This window comes from Salmo salar, chromosome 23 (assembly GCF_965601325.2).
Source record: "Salmo salar chromosome 23, fSalSal1, whole genome shotgun sequence".
NCBI classification, from domain to species: domain Eukaryota; kingdom Metazoa; phylum Chordata; class Actinopteri; order Salmoniformes; family Salmonidae; genus Salmo; species Salmo salar.
The window spans coordinates 40722898-40739201 of NC_138313.1; the positions used below are offsets into that span (position 1 = coordinate 40722898).

General features: G+C 42.4%; 1 protein-coding gene across 2 annotated transcripts in view; it reads left to right on the forward strand.

Moving 5' to 3' along the window:
* The window catches only part of LOC106584592 (dual specificity protein phosphatase 8), a 110040-nt gene that overhangs the window by 15391 nt on the left and 78345 nt on the right, over positions 1-16304 (forward strand). The gene's annotated exons all lie outside the window — the stretch shown is intronic.

The following is a 16304-nucleotide window of genomic DNA, read 5'->3' on the forward strand; positions in this document are numbered from 1 at the left end:
CAGGCAGGCAGGCAGGCGGTAATACTGTAGGTTTATTGGGTGCTATATTTGGCAGGCAGGCAGGCGGTCATACTGTAGGTTTATTGGGTGCTATATTTGGCTGGCAGGCAGGCAGGCAGGCAGGCAGGCGGTAATACTGTAGGTTTATTGGGTGCTATATTTGGCAGGCAGGCAGGCAGGCAGGCTGGCAGGCAGTAATACTGTAGGTTTATTGGGTGCTATATTTGGCTGGCAGGCAGGCAGGCAGGCAGGCGGTAATACTGTAGGTTTATTGGGTGCTATATTTGGCAGGCAGGCAGGCAGGCAGGCTGGCAGGCAGTAATACTGTAGGTTTATTGGGTGCTATATTTGGCAGGCAGGCAGGCAGCCAGGCGGTCATACTGTAGGTTTATTGGGTGCTATATTTGGCAGGCAGGCAGGCAGGCTGGCGGTAATACTGTAGGTTTATTGGGTGCTATATTTGGCTGGCAGGCAGGCAGGCAGGCAGGCTGGCAGGCGGTAATACTGTAGGTTTATTGGGTGCTATATTTGGCAGGCTGGCAGGCGGTAATACTGTAGGTTTATTGGGTGCTATATTTGGCAGGCAGGCAGGCAGGCTGGCAGGCGGTAATACTGTAGGTTTATTGGGTGCTATATTTGGCAGGCAGGCTGGCAGGCGGTAATACTGTAGGTTTATTGGGTGCTATATTTGGCAGGCAGGCAGGCAGGCAGGCAGGCTGGCGGTAATACTGTAGGTTTATTGGGTGCTATATTTGGCAGGCAGGCAGGCAGGCAGGCGGTCATACTGTAGGTTTATTGGGTGCTATATTTGGCAGGCAGGCAGGCAGGCAGGCAGGCAGGCAGGCAGGCAGGCGGTCATACTGTAGGTTTATTGGGTGCTATATTTGGCAGGCAGGCAGGCTGGCTGGCAGGCAGTAATACTGTAGGTTTATTGGGTGCTATATTTGGCAGGCAGGCAGGCGGTAATACTGTAGGTTTATTGGGTGCTATATTTGGCAGGCAGGCAGGCAGGCAGGCGGTAATACTGTAGGTTTATTGGGTGCTATATTTGGCAGGCAGGCAGGCAGCCAGGCGGTCATACTGTAGGTTTATTGGGTGCTATATTTGGCAGGCAGGCAGGCAGGCTGGCAGGCGGTAATACTGTAGGTTTATTGGGTGCTATATTTGGCAGGCAGGCAGGCAGCCAGGCGGTCATACTGTAGGTTTATTGGGTGCTATATTTGGCAGGCAGGCTGGCAGGCGGTAATGCTGTAGGTTTATTGCAATGAAACCGAATCCTCCCGTTTTCCATGACTTCTGCTCCCAATATGACAGCCTTTTTTCCATGGCCCAGCCATGGCATGCTACGCCAATCCTGTATTTTTAGTCGCTGTGTGAAACTGGAGGTTGGTTGTTTGTCTGTGTGCGTGCGTGCGTGCGTACGTACGTGCGTGCGTGCGTACGTACGTGCGTGCGTGCGTGTGTGTGTGTGTGCGCTCTATCCAGTAATTTTACATGATGGGTAAATCCTTCTCAACAGAGCTGTGGAAATTACATCTTCCTTCCCACAGCACCAACAAGACAGAAACAATGTTACAGTGGCGCAATTTGAATGTAATTACACCTGTAATGCCAAAGAACACGACCACAGCATTGATTCTGTGATGCTATAAGATATGGATGACACATGCCCTTAGTATCGTGGTGACGGAAACATTTGGGGGAATGTTTTAGGTGTGACACACAGTTTGAGTGGCGAGTCATAAAAGCCAGTCGTCTACTTCCTGATGTGAACCAGCGGGCCCTGGATGCCTGACCTGTCATGTATGTGTGTGGCTCGTGCTCCGTCTCATTCGCTCCTTCCCCCCTAGCTGCTTATATTCATGATTTAGCACTTGGAGTCAGTCCTTCAAACTCAGCCTGTAAATATAACTACCCATCCACCCTCAGTGAGATGTAGAGGTGTCTAACCCACTCCACATGAGTGGACGCAGCAGCACCTTAGACCTTTATTCAACTTAATGAATATATGTATTTGCTCCCTGGGATTGAAAGAAATCTTTAGCTGGCTGGAGAAGCTTGGCATTCTCTCTCTCTCTTTCTCTTTCTTCTCTCTCTCTGATTGAAATATGCATCATACCCGTATTTTCTTCCCTGGTAAGGTTAGAGTCATTATTACCCTGAGCAGAATGCTGTTGCACAACTCTTCTTTTAATAGACCAGTGACTAATGTCTCCCAGTCAGTGTGTAGAGGCTTTGGACTGGTCGGAAGGCTAGAACTGGTTAACATCAGGGCTGGGTTCAATTCCAAATTCAGAAAGTGAACCCAATTCAAACTTTTCCTAATTGAAAAGCATTAAAGATAATTGGAATTTCAGACTACATTCTGAATTGACTGGAATTTAAGTGGAATTGGCCCCAACCCTGGGGTGTAATCATTACTCCAAACATTTGCAAAACGTTCCATTGTGCAATGAAAACTAACGCTTCTATTGGACAGATTCAGGTAGGTCCCCCGTCCCTGTTTGCTGAAAATGTCCAATAGAAATGCTAGTTTTCGTTGCAAAATGGAACGAAAATGCAACTGTTTGGAGTAATGATTACACCCCAGGTTAACATAATCATTTAGGGCCCGATTCTGATCCGAGTTAAGTGCAAGTAAATAGCTTGCTATTCACCTGCTAGTTGTTCTGAATACGGCGTATTCTGACCTTGACTTAATTCTCCAGTAATTCCACCACATTTACGCACGAGGAAACTGTGAGTAAGTTCTAGCGAACCTACCCGTTCCAAGTGGAGTAAGCATCTACTTAGAGATGGCCCAGAGGTTGGCTTAATAAAAATAACACCTTCTCCATCCACTGTAATGTACTTGGTAACAATTTGATAAGGGCTATTGTTAAATATTAGTCACTATCAGTATCGACCGTCAGTAGGCCAAATAACACAATTCAACTGCCAATTTACTGTTCGTTTTCTTCAGTTGGTATAGCCTACGTTATCATTTAATTTAATGACATTGTTTCATTTACCTTCATTTGCTTCCTCTGTAAACGCTGGCACGGCCATGTGGTTGTTGCTGAGGATCGTTAGTAACAGTTGATAATAAGAAAAAACAAGTTGAATTAAATCATTATGGAGCGCAGACCATGCCGTGACAGTTTGAACTCGCATGGTACAATATTTAGCTGTGTCATCACACAGTTCCGTGGTTAGTGCAGGCAATAGACGAGGGTACAGCCTACTATTGTACACTATTTTCCCTATTATAATTATATGTACACCAGTGGTGTAAAAATACTTAAAAGTACTACTTAAGTCATTTTTTGGGGTATCTGTACTTTACTTTACTATTTATATTTTTGACAACTTTTACTTTTACTTCACTAAAAGAAAAAAATTATGTACTTTTTTCTCCATGCATTTTCCCTGACACCGAAAAGTACTCGTTACATTTTGAATGCTTAGCAGGACAGGAAAATGGTCTAATTCACTCACTTATCAAGATAACATCCCTGGTCATCCCTACTGCCTCTGATCTGGAGGACTCACTAAACAGAGAACATCCCTGGTCATCCCTACTGCATCTGATCTGGTGGACTCACTAAACAGAGAGCATCCCTAGTCATCCCTACTGCATCTGATCTGGTGGACTCACTAAACAGAGAACATCCCTGGTCATCCCTACTCCCTCTGATCTGGTGGACTCACTAAACAGAGAACATCCCTGGTCATCCCTACTGCCTCTGATCTGGTGGACTCACTAAACAGAGAACATCCCTGGTCATCCCTACTGCATCTGATCTGGTGGACTCACTAAACAGAGAACATCCCTGGTCGTCTCTACTGCCTCTGATCTGGTGGACTCACTAAACACAAATGCTTCATTTGTAAATGATGTCTGAGTGTTGGAGACTCCCCCTGGCTATCCGTCTTGTTTGCTTAATTATATGGAATTTGAAATTATTTATACTTAAGTATATTTGAGCAATTACATTTACTTTTGATACTTAGTTGTATTTAAAACCAAATACTTTTAGACTTTTACTCAAGTAGGATTTTACTGGGTGACTTTCCCTTTTCTATGAAGGTATCTTTACTTTTACTCAAGTATGACAATCGGGTACTTTTTCCACCACAGATGTACACTAATCTTCCAGTATTACCATGGGTTAAACAGTTCAATCTAACTAAATGTAATCGAAAATGTTATCTACGTAATCCCCAAAAGTAATTGTTTATCATGAGAGGGCCATAAAAAATAACTAGTAATGCTGAGTACTCAAAGAATGGTAGAAATCTCACCTTCCTGGTAAAAATAGTTATAAATTGCTGAGGTGTAGTCACTTTTTAGGACACAAGCTCAATACAATACAAAGCTGTATTAATAAGGCTTGAAATTACTTAGATGCTTTCTAAATATAGCATAATCAAATTATAAAATGACTTACTATAAGATTTTACCTTCCTTATAACTGTTAAATACATATTTCTATGTTTAGTGTTAGAGAAAATGTGCATATTTTCTAAAGTTCTCTGTTGATCAAAGCATCTGCCCCCATTGCTGTAAACGTCTCACAAAGCTCTAGCTTGGCTTCCTGAACTCATTAGGAACTCTCCTTCCATCTCATATTAATCCTGTCCATCTATGACAAACAGAAACTGTTGTTTGTTTAAAATCTATGAATTATTTTTAGATTAATGGCTATAAATCTATCTCTGAATGTGCTACCGTGATGATTGCAGGCATGTGCTTTGTCAGTGGCTGTGACAGAGCGAATGAAATGGAAGGAGGGACATCCCAGCTTCAAGTGGTTTCAGATTTCACATCCTACGTCACACAGGCTCAGAAGAAAATACTACTGTGTCCTTGGGAACCAGGGATATCACTCAATGCGAGCCATTTCGATCTATGGTATCCACGGATAGATGAGGAAGTGAAAATGTCGGTCGGAACCGGTACCAGAAACACGCAGGTCCCCTAAAAAGGGGACTTACATCTAAGAGGTTTTAAAGAACTGAATGTGGCAATTTTCAGAATGAACCAAACCATTGTTTTCTTTATTTCGAGCGTAAAGGCTCTCCAAACCTGTTTATGATTCATAAATACTTTCCTAACCCTAAATAATCTACAAGATCAGAGTAGCTACCAATTGGTGCTGAAACGGAGACGAATATGCATATATTCAGATGGATTTCTTTCATTGATCCCTAACATTCTGAGCCCGTTCTGTTTCATCTCTTTCTCTCTGCCCCTCTTTTCTCTCTCTGTCTTCTCCGTGTTGCCCTGTTGCTGGCTAGTTGTTGGTATTCTCTCCACCACAGTAAAGAGGATAATGCTGCTGATTTAATGCTAGGCTGGATAAAGCTGGAACTAGCCGGGTGACATGGGAGGGCCACACGGCCCCAGAATCCTTTGTTATTGGCTAAGCATGACATCATCCCCCTTTGTGTGGCCACTGGCAGGCCGTGAGCTGGGCACGTGCAGAGCGGCTGCGCGGTATTAATGCAGGCTCCCGCCCCACCACACACACACACACACACACACACACGCACACTGCCTCCCACAGGGCTTTCAGCATCACCAGGGGCCGCCTCAGCCAGCCTGTCTCAGTCAGCCGAGGAAGCAAAGGACATCATTGTGGGTCCTTGTGGGAGTGAATGTAGGAAGCTGAAGAGAGAGGGGGTATTCATGGGTGGGCTACCTCCTGCCTGCATCCCATTGAGTCATAATGGCAGGCATCCCCCAAGGCTCTATGCTCGGCCCTTTCAGATTTTATCATCACAGGATTAGGTTGAGTGAACTAAGTGTATGGACAGGAATCAAAATGGCGTCCTCCCTCCCTACATAACCCCCATGTAATTCACTGTACTGACTCTACTAGGCTTAAACTAGGTCAGTTAAATACTGTAGGCTGTGTGTGTGAGCGTATTTGTGTGTAGTGTGTGGGTGGACCTCGACCTCAGTAGGAGCATGGCTCCCTAATCAGTGACTGTGTGATGGTCAGGCCGGGTTGTTTCTTGGCTTCAGCAAAGCTAATCCTTCCACGCTGCTCCATGCTGCTGGATGTGGTGTAGGAGTGAATCAGGGCCTGAACCAGGGTCAGTCTTAAAATATGGCCCAGAAGTTGGCTAGCTCCAGTCAGGGCCAGGGCAAGGCCAGAGCAAAGTCTGACAGATGGTCCAGAGGTTGGCTAGCTCCAGTCAGGGCCAGGGCAAGGCCTGAGAGATGTCCCAGAGGTTTGTTAGCTCCAGTCAGGGCCAGGGAGACTCTTAGACTGGCATTTAGGGAGGTCACCAGGCTCTGTCCTGTACTGCACTGCACTGTATGCTGACTGACAAAGTGTAGTTCACCAAATTCAAATGAGAGTCGCTAACACTCTCTATCACACACACACTCTTCTTCTGTCTTCTCTCTCTCCAGATTAATTTCCACTACAAACAATTTTAACACGTTTAACCTTAACTAATGTTCAAGTGTCACTGGTTAGTCTTTGATACTAATTGGTCCTTTTGCTGGAAGACTGGGTTCCGGCTGCACGTGTCCCGTAAGCCGTTTACTAAATATTTATCTCCTTCACCTACCGGTGTCCACCTGCTAGGGATCCTGGGTAATGACTTAATGAGGTGTAATGCCTCATGGGATTGCCCCACCACAGACACAACACCTAGAAAAGACGAATACGTTGTCTTCTTACCATATGACAAATCTCTTACATAATTAGTCTTGAATATGGATAAGAATAGCAAAATGGATCATTTTACAGTATTTGCATGATGAGCATTGAGCACTATATCATGAAGTATAGAATTGTGTTAATTACATTCACTAGTAGTGACTGAAATGGATTAGCAGTTTACAGTATCATCCTTATTTTAACCTAGGACTGCAGTATACAGTTGGATGCACAAGTGTCATATCCTGACCCATTGACATTATTTCCAGGTAATGGTAGCGACGGAGTTCGCATATGCGAGTACAGTGTCATACTTGTTTCCATCCAGGACAATACAGTAGTGTAGACATTGTTTTTAGGTCCATATCCTGTTCTAGCCGGATGTACAGTAACATGGCTATTGCACCACTCAGGATAACTAACCCGCTGTGTGTCATAGCCAGGTAGGCGGGTTGATGGTAACAGAAGGGCGCAGCAGGATGTTTGGGGATTTTTATGACACCGCCTGGATTGTTTTGGTGATTTCCTGAGGCAGACATTGTTTCTAGAAACTTCCGCGAGAATTTGAAACTTGGCTGCAGAAGTTATCGGACTACAAAATTAAAATGTGCTTTAGCTGTCACCTTGGCCTGGTATTAGGTACACTATCTGGCTACTTCCTACTGCAGGACAGCAGTGCTCGGCAAGTGGGAATCTGTTGCGAAGGACACACTGCCCCGTGTTAGGGTGCGTGAGGAGGACGTAGGGTGCGTGAGGAGGACGTAGGGTGCGTGAGGAGGACGTAGGGTGCGTGAGGAGGACGTAGGGTGCGTGAGGAGGACGTAGGGTGCGTGAGGAGGACGTAGGGTGCGTGAGGAGGACGTAGGGTGCGTGAGATTTGGATCAAGGGGTCCAGAGGCAGGGTGTTGTGGGTGAGGGGCAGTGGAAAAGTCCCTCCGTGTGTGGTGAACGGTCATCATCAGTCATGTGAGTGATTTGGTCACATGATCCACCCCCCGCTAACACTTCATAATAGCTCCACATAAAGCATTCAGAATGGATTAGTTAATAGTTTATTCATAATTTATTAATCATTACTCCATTCATAAGATGATTCATGTAGGTCCTTATAAACCATTTACTAATCACTTAGATGTTATCATCCTAAAGTGTGGGGTGTATATATACTTTATGAATCATTTCTAAATGTTTTGAGTGACCAGTGTAATTTCTCACAAAAAGATGGACAGATGGACATTCCAACAGTACCTGATGTTCCTAAAGGTCTCAAAATGACCTAGATCCTATCAATGGTTAAACAATAAGCACACAGAGAATGTTAAAGAAAATATTTTAAACATTTTATTCCAAAACCGTAACTTCAAACACACTCTATGCTGAGTAAAGTAACATAAGCATTTCTTGGCAGTGACTTTTCTACCATAACCAAAGTGTGGATTACAGTCACACCTTAGAGCAGTCTAATATCAGTTAACCCAGAAATAAAATCTTGTGCAACTTGGTCAGCTGCATGACTAAATTATGGGTCCTTACTTTTATTTAACCTTTATTAAAAACATTGAGATTAAAAATCTTTTTTACAAGAGAGCCCCATACGTGTTAGAAATTGGGAGTTGTGGTTTGCTGTGAGGACTCCACCCAAAAGCAAAGGCACCTACCCCCACCTCAATCACATAACAGTAGTAATGAAGGAATAAATATCCATTAGAGGGAACCTGTCCGGTCCGGCCAGCTGTTATGTGTAGGCTGCATCTCCCTGTTTTATGGTTAGTTTGCTGTCGCGATGTTGACAACACTAGCAAAACATTCACATTAGAACTCTTCCTCAACTCCTTCCAACAGTGGTTTCACAACAGTTTTTGTTAATAAAATGTTGAATATATTTCCTTTAACATCCTGTGTTGTGTGCTTATTATTTGAACATTGATATGGTCTAGGCTATTTTGAGTCCTTAAGGAGCATCGGGTACGGGAATATGCATCTTTTTGTGAGAAATTACATTGGTCGCTCAAAACATTTATCACTAACATTGAGTGGCTGCTGCCAACATACTGACTCAAATCTCTAGCCACTTTAATAATTAAAAATGGGATGTAATAAATGTATCACTAGCCACTTTAAACAATGCCACTTTATATAATGTTTACATAACCTACATTACTCATCTCATATGTATATACTGTACTCTATACCATCTACTGCATCTTGCCTATGCCGTTCGGCCAACGCTCATCCATATATTTTTATGTACATATTCTTATTAATTCCTTTACACTTGTGTGTATAAGGTAGTTGTGAAATTGTTAGATTACTTGTTAGATATTACTGCATGGTCGGAACTAGAAGCACAAGCATTTCGCTACACTCGCATTAACATCTGCTAACCATGTGTATGTGACAAATAGAGTTTGATTTGATAAAGTATTTATAAAGTATAAATAGCCCACTTCAGATGAGGCCACACGAAAATACTTAACTAATGATTAGTAAATGGTCTATAAGGACCTATATTAAACATCTTATCAATGATCTTAAGAATCATGATTAAATACTTTAAAAGTTGTTTTATAAACCCTTACCGAAAAAACAGGCTTCTGGCAAACAGTTGTGGCAAACCTTTGGCCAATTTGACGCAAATTTGTGGTAAGCTCATATTTTCACATGCAAATTAGTTTTGTGGCAAACTATTGCAGTAAACTTGCGGAAACTCAGTATGAATATGCAAATTAGATCAGGTTTTTGCTTACTTTGTTAACCTGTTTAGGATAGGGGGCAGTATTTTCACGGCCGGATAAAAAACGTACCCGATTTTAATCTGGTTATTACTCCTGCCCAGAAACTAGAATATGCATATAATTGTTTGATTTGGATAGAAAACACCCTGTCTGTGAGTATAACAGAACTCATATGGCAGGCCAAAACCTGAGAAGATTCTATACAGGAAGTGCCCTCTCTGACCATTTCTTGGCCTTCTATAGCCTCTTTATCGAAAACAGAGGATCTCTGCTGTAACGTGACATTTTCTAAGGCTCCCATAGGCTCTCAGAAGGCGCCAGAACGGGGAATGATGACTCTGCAGTCCCTGGCTGAAAAACAGTAGCGCATTTGGATAGTGGTCGATCTGAGAACAATGAAACGGGCGTGCGCGTGAAGAGTCCATTTTACATTTTCAGTCTTTGAACGAAAATGACGTCTCCCGGTCGGAATATTATCGCTATTTTACGAGAAAAAACGCATAAAAATTGATTTTAAACAGCGTTTGACATGCTTCGAAGTACGGTAATGGAATATTTTAAAAAATTTTGTCACGCGCCGGCGCGTCACCCTTCGGATAGTGTCTTGAACGCAAGAACAAAACGCCGCTATTTGGATATAACTATGGATTATTTGGAACCAAAACAACATTGGGTGTAAAGTAGAAGTCCTGGGAGTGCATTCTGATGAAGAACAGCAAAGGTAATCCAATTTTTCTTATAGTAAATCTGAGTTTGGTGAGGGCCAAACTTGGTGGGTGTCAAATTAGCTAGCCGTGATGGCCGGGCTATCTACTCAGAATATTACAAAATGTGCTTTTGCCGAAAAGATATTTTAAAATCTGACACCGCGATTGCATAAAGGAGTTCTGTATCTATAATTCTTAAAACAATTGTTATGTATTTTGTGAACGTTAATCGTGAGTAATTAAGTAAATTCACCGGAAGTTTGCGGTGGGTATGCTAGTTCTGAACGTCACATGCTAATGTAAAAAGCTGGTTTTTGATATAAATATGAACTTGATTGAACAAAACATGCATGTATTGTATAACATAATGTCCTAGGAGTGTCATCTGATGAAGATCATCAAAGGTTAGTGCTGCATTTAGCTGTGGTTTTGGTTTTTGTGACATTATATGCTAGCTTGAAAAATGGGTGTGTGATTATTTCTGGCTGGGTACTCTCCTGACATAATCTAATGTTTTGCTTTCGTTGTAAAGCCTTTTTGAAATCGGACAGTGTGGTTAGATTAACGAGAGTCTTGTCTTTAAAATGGTGTAACAGAAGGCGTTTATTCCAGAGTCCTTCAAAAATGAACAGGCACAGGACCAGAATGAGCAGTCCACAAAATGATCTGGAACACAGTCCAGAAAATACACCTGTCTAATAGAGCCAAACAATAAACCGCCACCCAAACCTACGAAAGGAAAAGCAAAACAATTCCGCACAAAGCCCCTTATACCACCCACCACTGCGACCTGTATGCTCTAGTCAGCTGGCCCTCACAACATATTCGTCGCCAGACCCACTGGCTCCAGGTCATCTATAAGTCTATGCTAGGTAAAGCTCCGCCTTATCTCAGCTCACTGGTCACGATAACAACACCCACCCGTAGCACGCGCTCCAGCAGGTATATCTCACTGGTCATCCCCAAAGCCAACACCTCCTTTGGCCGCCTTTCCCTCCAGTTCTCTGCTGCCAATGACTGGAACGAATTGCAACAATCACTGAAGCTGGAGACTTATATTTCCCTCACCAACTTTAAACATCAGCTATCTGAGCAGCTAACCAATCGCCGCAGCTGTACATAGCCCATCTGTAAATAGCCCACCCTATCTACCTACCTCATCCCCATATTGTTTTTATTTACTTTTCTGCTCTTTTGCACACCAGTATTTCTACTTGCATATCACCATCTGCTCATCTATCACTCCAGTGTTAATATGCTAAATTGTAATTACTTCGCTACTATGGCCTATTTATTGCCTTACCTCCTCACGCCATTTGCACACACTGTATATAGACTTTTTTTCCTATTGTGTTATTGACTGTACGCTTGTTTATTCGATGTGTAACTCTGTGTTGTTGTTTGTGTCGCACTGCTTTGCTTTATCTTGGCCAGGTCGCAGTTGTAAACTTACGTGGTTAAATAAAGGTGAAATAAAAAATATACAAAAATGGTGATAAGACAACCTATTTAACCTGAATGACCATTAAACTTAGAATTCATAATAATTGTTACTTACCGTTTTCATGGTTTTCAGTCAGCCAAAATCTGTCGAAATAACGTTCACCGGTTTCCAGTCGCACTAGAACTGGAATACTTGCAAGTATTCTGGTGGACTTAATGCGCTGGTGGTGGTAGAATTAACCCACTGGCTGGGTCAAATACCCATAACCCAACCTTAATAACCCAGCACTAACAACCCAACCTTAATAACCAAGCATCAACAACTTTCTGTATTTACAGAAAACAACACAACTAATGACCCAATGCCTGCAAACCAGCAATTGGGTCATCAAAACAACCCGGCATTTTTTAGAGTAACTTACATCTTTAAGCCATGCATGCAAGTAGCCTTGACCTGTCTGGTGCACACACATTTCTCTGTCCTCAGTTTGATTGAAGGCCTCAATCTGTATTTCTGCATTGTAACGGATGGCTTCTAGAAAGAGAGAACGAACAACACATGATCAAGATCAGCTACCTACTAGTTTAAAGCAATGAAAGATCTAATTGTTACAAATAATGAATGTATGGGCTACATGCATTTACTTACCTTAACAATCTTGAAGACAATACACTCATTTATCACTGCAAAAAGAGTGTTGAGTGAGTGCACCACAAACATATGTCCAGGGTGTTGATGCATCCTTCTCCCAATACAGCCTCTTCCAACACCACGTGCTAGCTAACATACTACTGAACTGTAACACTAGCATATTGACATGTATATTGGTATTAAACAACAAGAACATAATCACCTAAAAATATTCAGTACTGTTCAAAAGTTTGCGGTCACTTAGAAATGTACTTGTTTCCATGAGAACATACATGAAATGAGTTGCAAAATTAATAGGAAATATAGTCAAGATGTTGACAAGGTTATAAGTAATGACTTTTAATTTAAATAATAATTGTGTCCTTCAAAGTTTGCTCTCGTCAAAGAATCCTCCATTTGCAGCAATTACAGTCTTGCAGACCTTTGGCATTCTAGTTATCAATTTGTTGAGGCAATCTCAAGAGATTGGCTTGATGGGCACTTCTTGCATACGGTTAAGCTGCTCAGTTGTGCACCGGGGCCTCCCACTCCTCTTTTCTATTCTGGTTAGAGCCTGTTTCTGCTGTTCTGTGAAGGGAGTAGTACACAGCGTTGTCCCAGATCTTCAGTTTCTTGGCAATTTCGCACATTGAATTGCCTTCCTTTCTCAGAACAAGAATAGACTGACGAGTTTCAGAAGAAAGTACTTTGTTTCTAGCCATTTTGAGCCTGTAATCGATCCACAAATGCTGATGCTCCAGATACTCAACTAGTCTAAAGCCAGTCTAAATAGCCAGTTTTATTGCTTATTTAATCAGAACAACAGTTTTCAGCTGTGCTAACATAATTGCAAAAGGGTTTTCTAATGATCAATTAGCCTTTTAAAATGATAAACTTGGATTAGCTAACACAACGTGCCATTGGAACACAGGAGTGATGGTTGCTGATAATGGGATTCTGTACACCTATGTAGATATTACATAAAAAATCTGCCATTTCCAGCTACAATAGTCATTTACAACATTAACAATGTCTACACTGTATTTCTGATCAATTTGATGTTATTTTAATGGACATTTAATTTTTTTCTTTAAAAAACAAGGGCATTTCAAAGTGGTAGTGTAAGTGTTTAGTCAAATCATTGGTTAGCTAACTGTAAGGGGTGCGTAACTGGTGGCAGGGAAGTCAGATGCAGGAGAGCAGAACTAGGTAATAGCTGGAGCAGTTTAATTCCAAACCAACGGCATCAAGAAAATAACAGCTTGGGTACAAAACCCGACGTGCACCAGTCAACATGTGCACAAGCACTTACAAACAAACAAACAAACAATACCACACAAAGACATGGGGGGGAACAGAGGGTTAAATACACAACACGTAATGAGGGAATGAAAACCAGGTGTGTGGGAAAACAAGACAAAACAAATGGAAAATGGATCAGCGATGGCTAGAAGACCGTGGACGTCGACCACCGAACACCGCCCGAACAAGGAGAGGAACCGACTTCGGCAGAAGTCGTGACAGCTAACTATCTATCACATGAATTGTGCAAAAATATGATACTTAACGTTAGCTAGCTAAGTGCTAGCCAGTCAGTCAGTGGCGCTGACAGATTAAACTGGTATCAACAAAATGTGTTTTACTCTATCCCATAAAACATGACATTGCTAACTATGCATGTTTGCCATTAGTTGCAATAAATATTGTTGTTGCCAAAGGTTTGCTGCAGATTCACCAGTAGTGGCAAACGTTTGCAAAATCTGGCAGTATTTTGTGGCACACTATCTAGTTTGCATCAAATTTGTCACTAACTAATTGGATGTTTGCAGCAACAAATTAATTTTTGTAAGGGAATTTGTAAATAACTAGGTTACAAAATGTACAAATGTGGGAGTAATGATTGATAAATAATGAATAAACTATTTTCTAATCCATTATAAATGCTTTATTATATGGAGGTATTATAAAATGCTACCACACCCTTTCACAGCAAATGATAGAGGGGACCTTTGCCCCAACACGTCTGCAGACAGACAGACAGACAGACAGACAGACCCTCGGATTACACAAATCAACAAAGAATTTGAAAACAAACCCAATTTTGATAAACTCCCATGTCTACTGGGTTAGACAGACAGACAGACATGCATAGCACTGCCAGCTGCCAGTCAATGACATCATATCACCATTGAGTGTTATCTTTACTGACGGGGTTGTTTGTACAGTCTCAGACCCTGCTGGTAGACTAAAGATTTGATGGTTAGAACCATCACCCACCTGCAACTAAATTTACATTTTAGTAATTTAGCAGACACTCTTATCCAGAGAAACTTACAGTAGTGAATGCATACATTTCATTTTTTTTTCTTCCCATACTGGTCCCCCGTGGGAATCAATCCCACAACCCTGGCGTTGCAAACACCATGCTCTTCCAACTGAGCCACATGGGACCACCAACTACAGTGCCTTCAGAACGTATTCATACTCCCTGACTTTAAACACCATGCTCTACCAACTGAGCCACATGGGACCACCAACTACAGTGCCTTCAGAACGTATTCATACTCCCTGACTTTAAACACCATGCTCTACCAACTGAGCCACATGGGACCACCAACTACAGTGCCTTCAGAACGTATTCATACTCCCTGACTTTAAACACCATGCTCTTCCAACTGAGCCACATGGGACCACCAACTACAGTGCCTTCAGAACGTATTCATACTCCCTGACTTTAAACACCATGCTCTTCCAACTGAGCCACATGGGACCACCAACTACAGTGCCTTCAGAACGTATTCATACTCCCTGACTTTTTCCACATTTTGTTATGTTACAGCCTGAATTCAAAATGGATTAAATATGTTTTTCTCTCACCCATTTTCACACAATACACAATGTTAATTCTTTGAAACTAAATACAGAAATATCTTATTTACATAAGTATTCACACCTCTGTCATTACATGTTAGAATCACCTTTGGCAGTGATTTAAAGCTGTGAGTCTTTCTGGGTAAATCTCTAAGAGCTTTCCACACCTGGATTGTACACTATTTGAACATTATTATTTGTTTAATTCTTCAAGCTTTATCAAATTGGTTGTTGATCATTGCAGCTCATTGCAGATCATTGCAGCTCTGGCTGGGCCACTCGAGGACATTCAGAGACTTGTGCCGAAGCCACTCCTGCATTGTCTTGGCTGTGTGCTTAGGGTCGTTGTCCTGTTGGAAGGTGAACCAAAAAATGTCTGCAGCATTGAAGCTCCCCAAGAACACAGTGGCCGCCATCATTCTGAAATGGAAGAAGTTTGTTGGAACCACTGGACGCCCGGCCAAACTGAGTAATGGGGGAGAAGGGCCTTGGTCAGTGAGGTGACCAAGAAGCCGATAGTCACTCTGACAATGCTCCAGAGTTCCTCTGTGGAGATGGGAGAACCTTCCAGAAGGACAGCCGTCTCTGCAGCACTCCACCAATCAGGCCTTTATGGTAGAGTGACCAGACGGAAGCCACTCCTCAGTAAAAGGACGATGACAGCCCGCTTGGAGTTTGCCAAAAGCCACCTAAAGACTCTCAGACCATGAGAAACAAGATTCTCTGGTCTGATGAAATCAAGATTTAACTTGGCCTGAATGCCAAGCGTCATGTCTGGAGGTAACCTGGCACCATCCCTACGGTGAAGCATGGTGGTGGAAGCGTCATGCTGTGGGGATATTTTTCAGCAGCAGGGACTGGGAGACTAGTCGGGATCGAGGGAAAGATGAACGTAGAAAAGTACAGAGAGATCCTTGATGAAAATCTGCTCCAGAGTGCTTAGGACCTCAGACTGCTGCGAAGGTTCCAGAGTTTGAGGATCTGCATAAAAGAATGAGAGAAACTCCCCAAATACATGTGTGCCAAGCTTGTAGCGTCATACCCAAGAATGCACTGTATGTACTGAATAAAAATATAAACGCAAAATGTAAAGTGTTAGTCCCATGTTACATGAGCTGATATAAAATATATCGAAAATGTTCCATATGCACAACAAGCTTATTTCTCTCAAATGTTGTGAGCAAACTTGTTTACATCCCAGTTAGTGAGTATTTCTCCTTTGCCAAGGCAATTCATCCACCAGACGGGTGTGGCATATCAA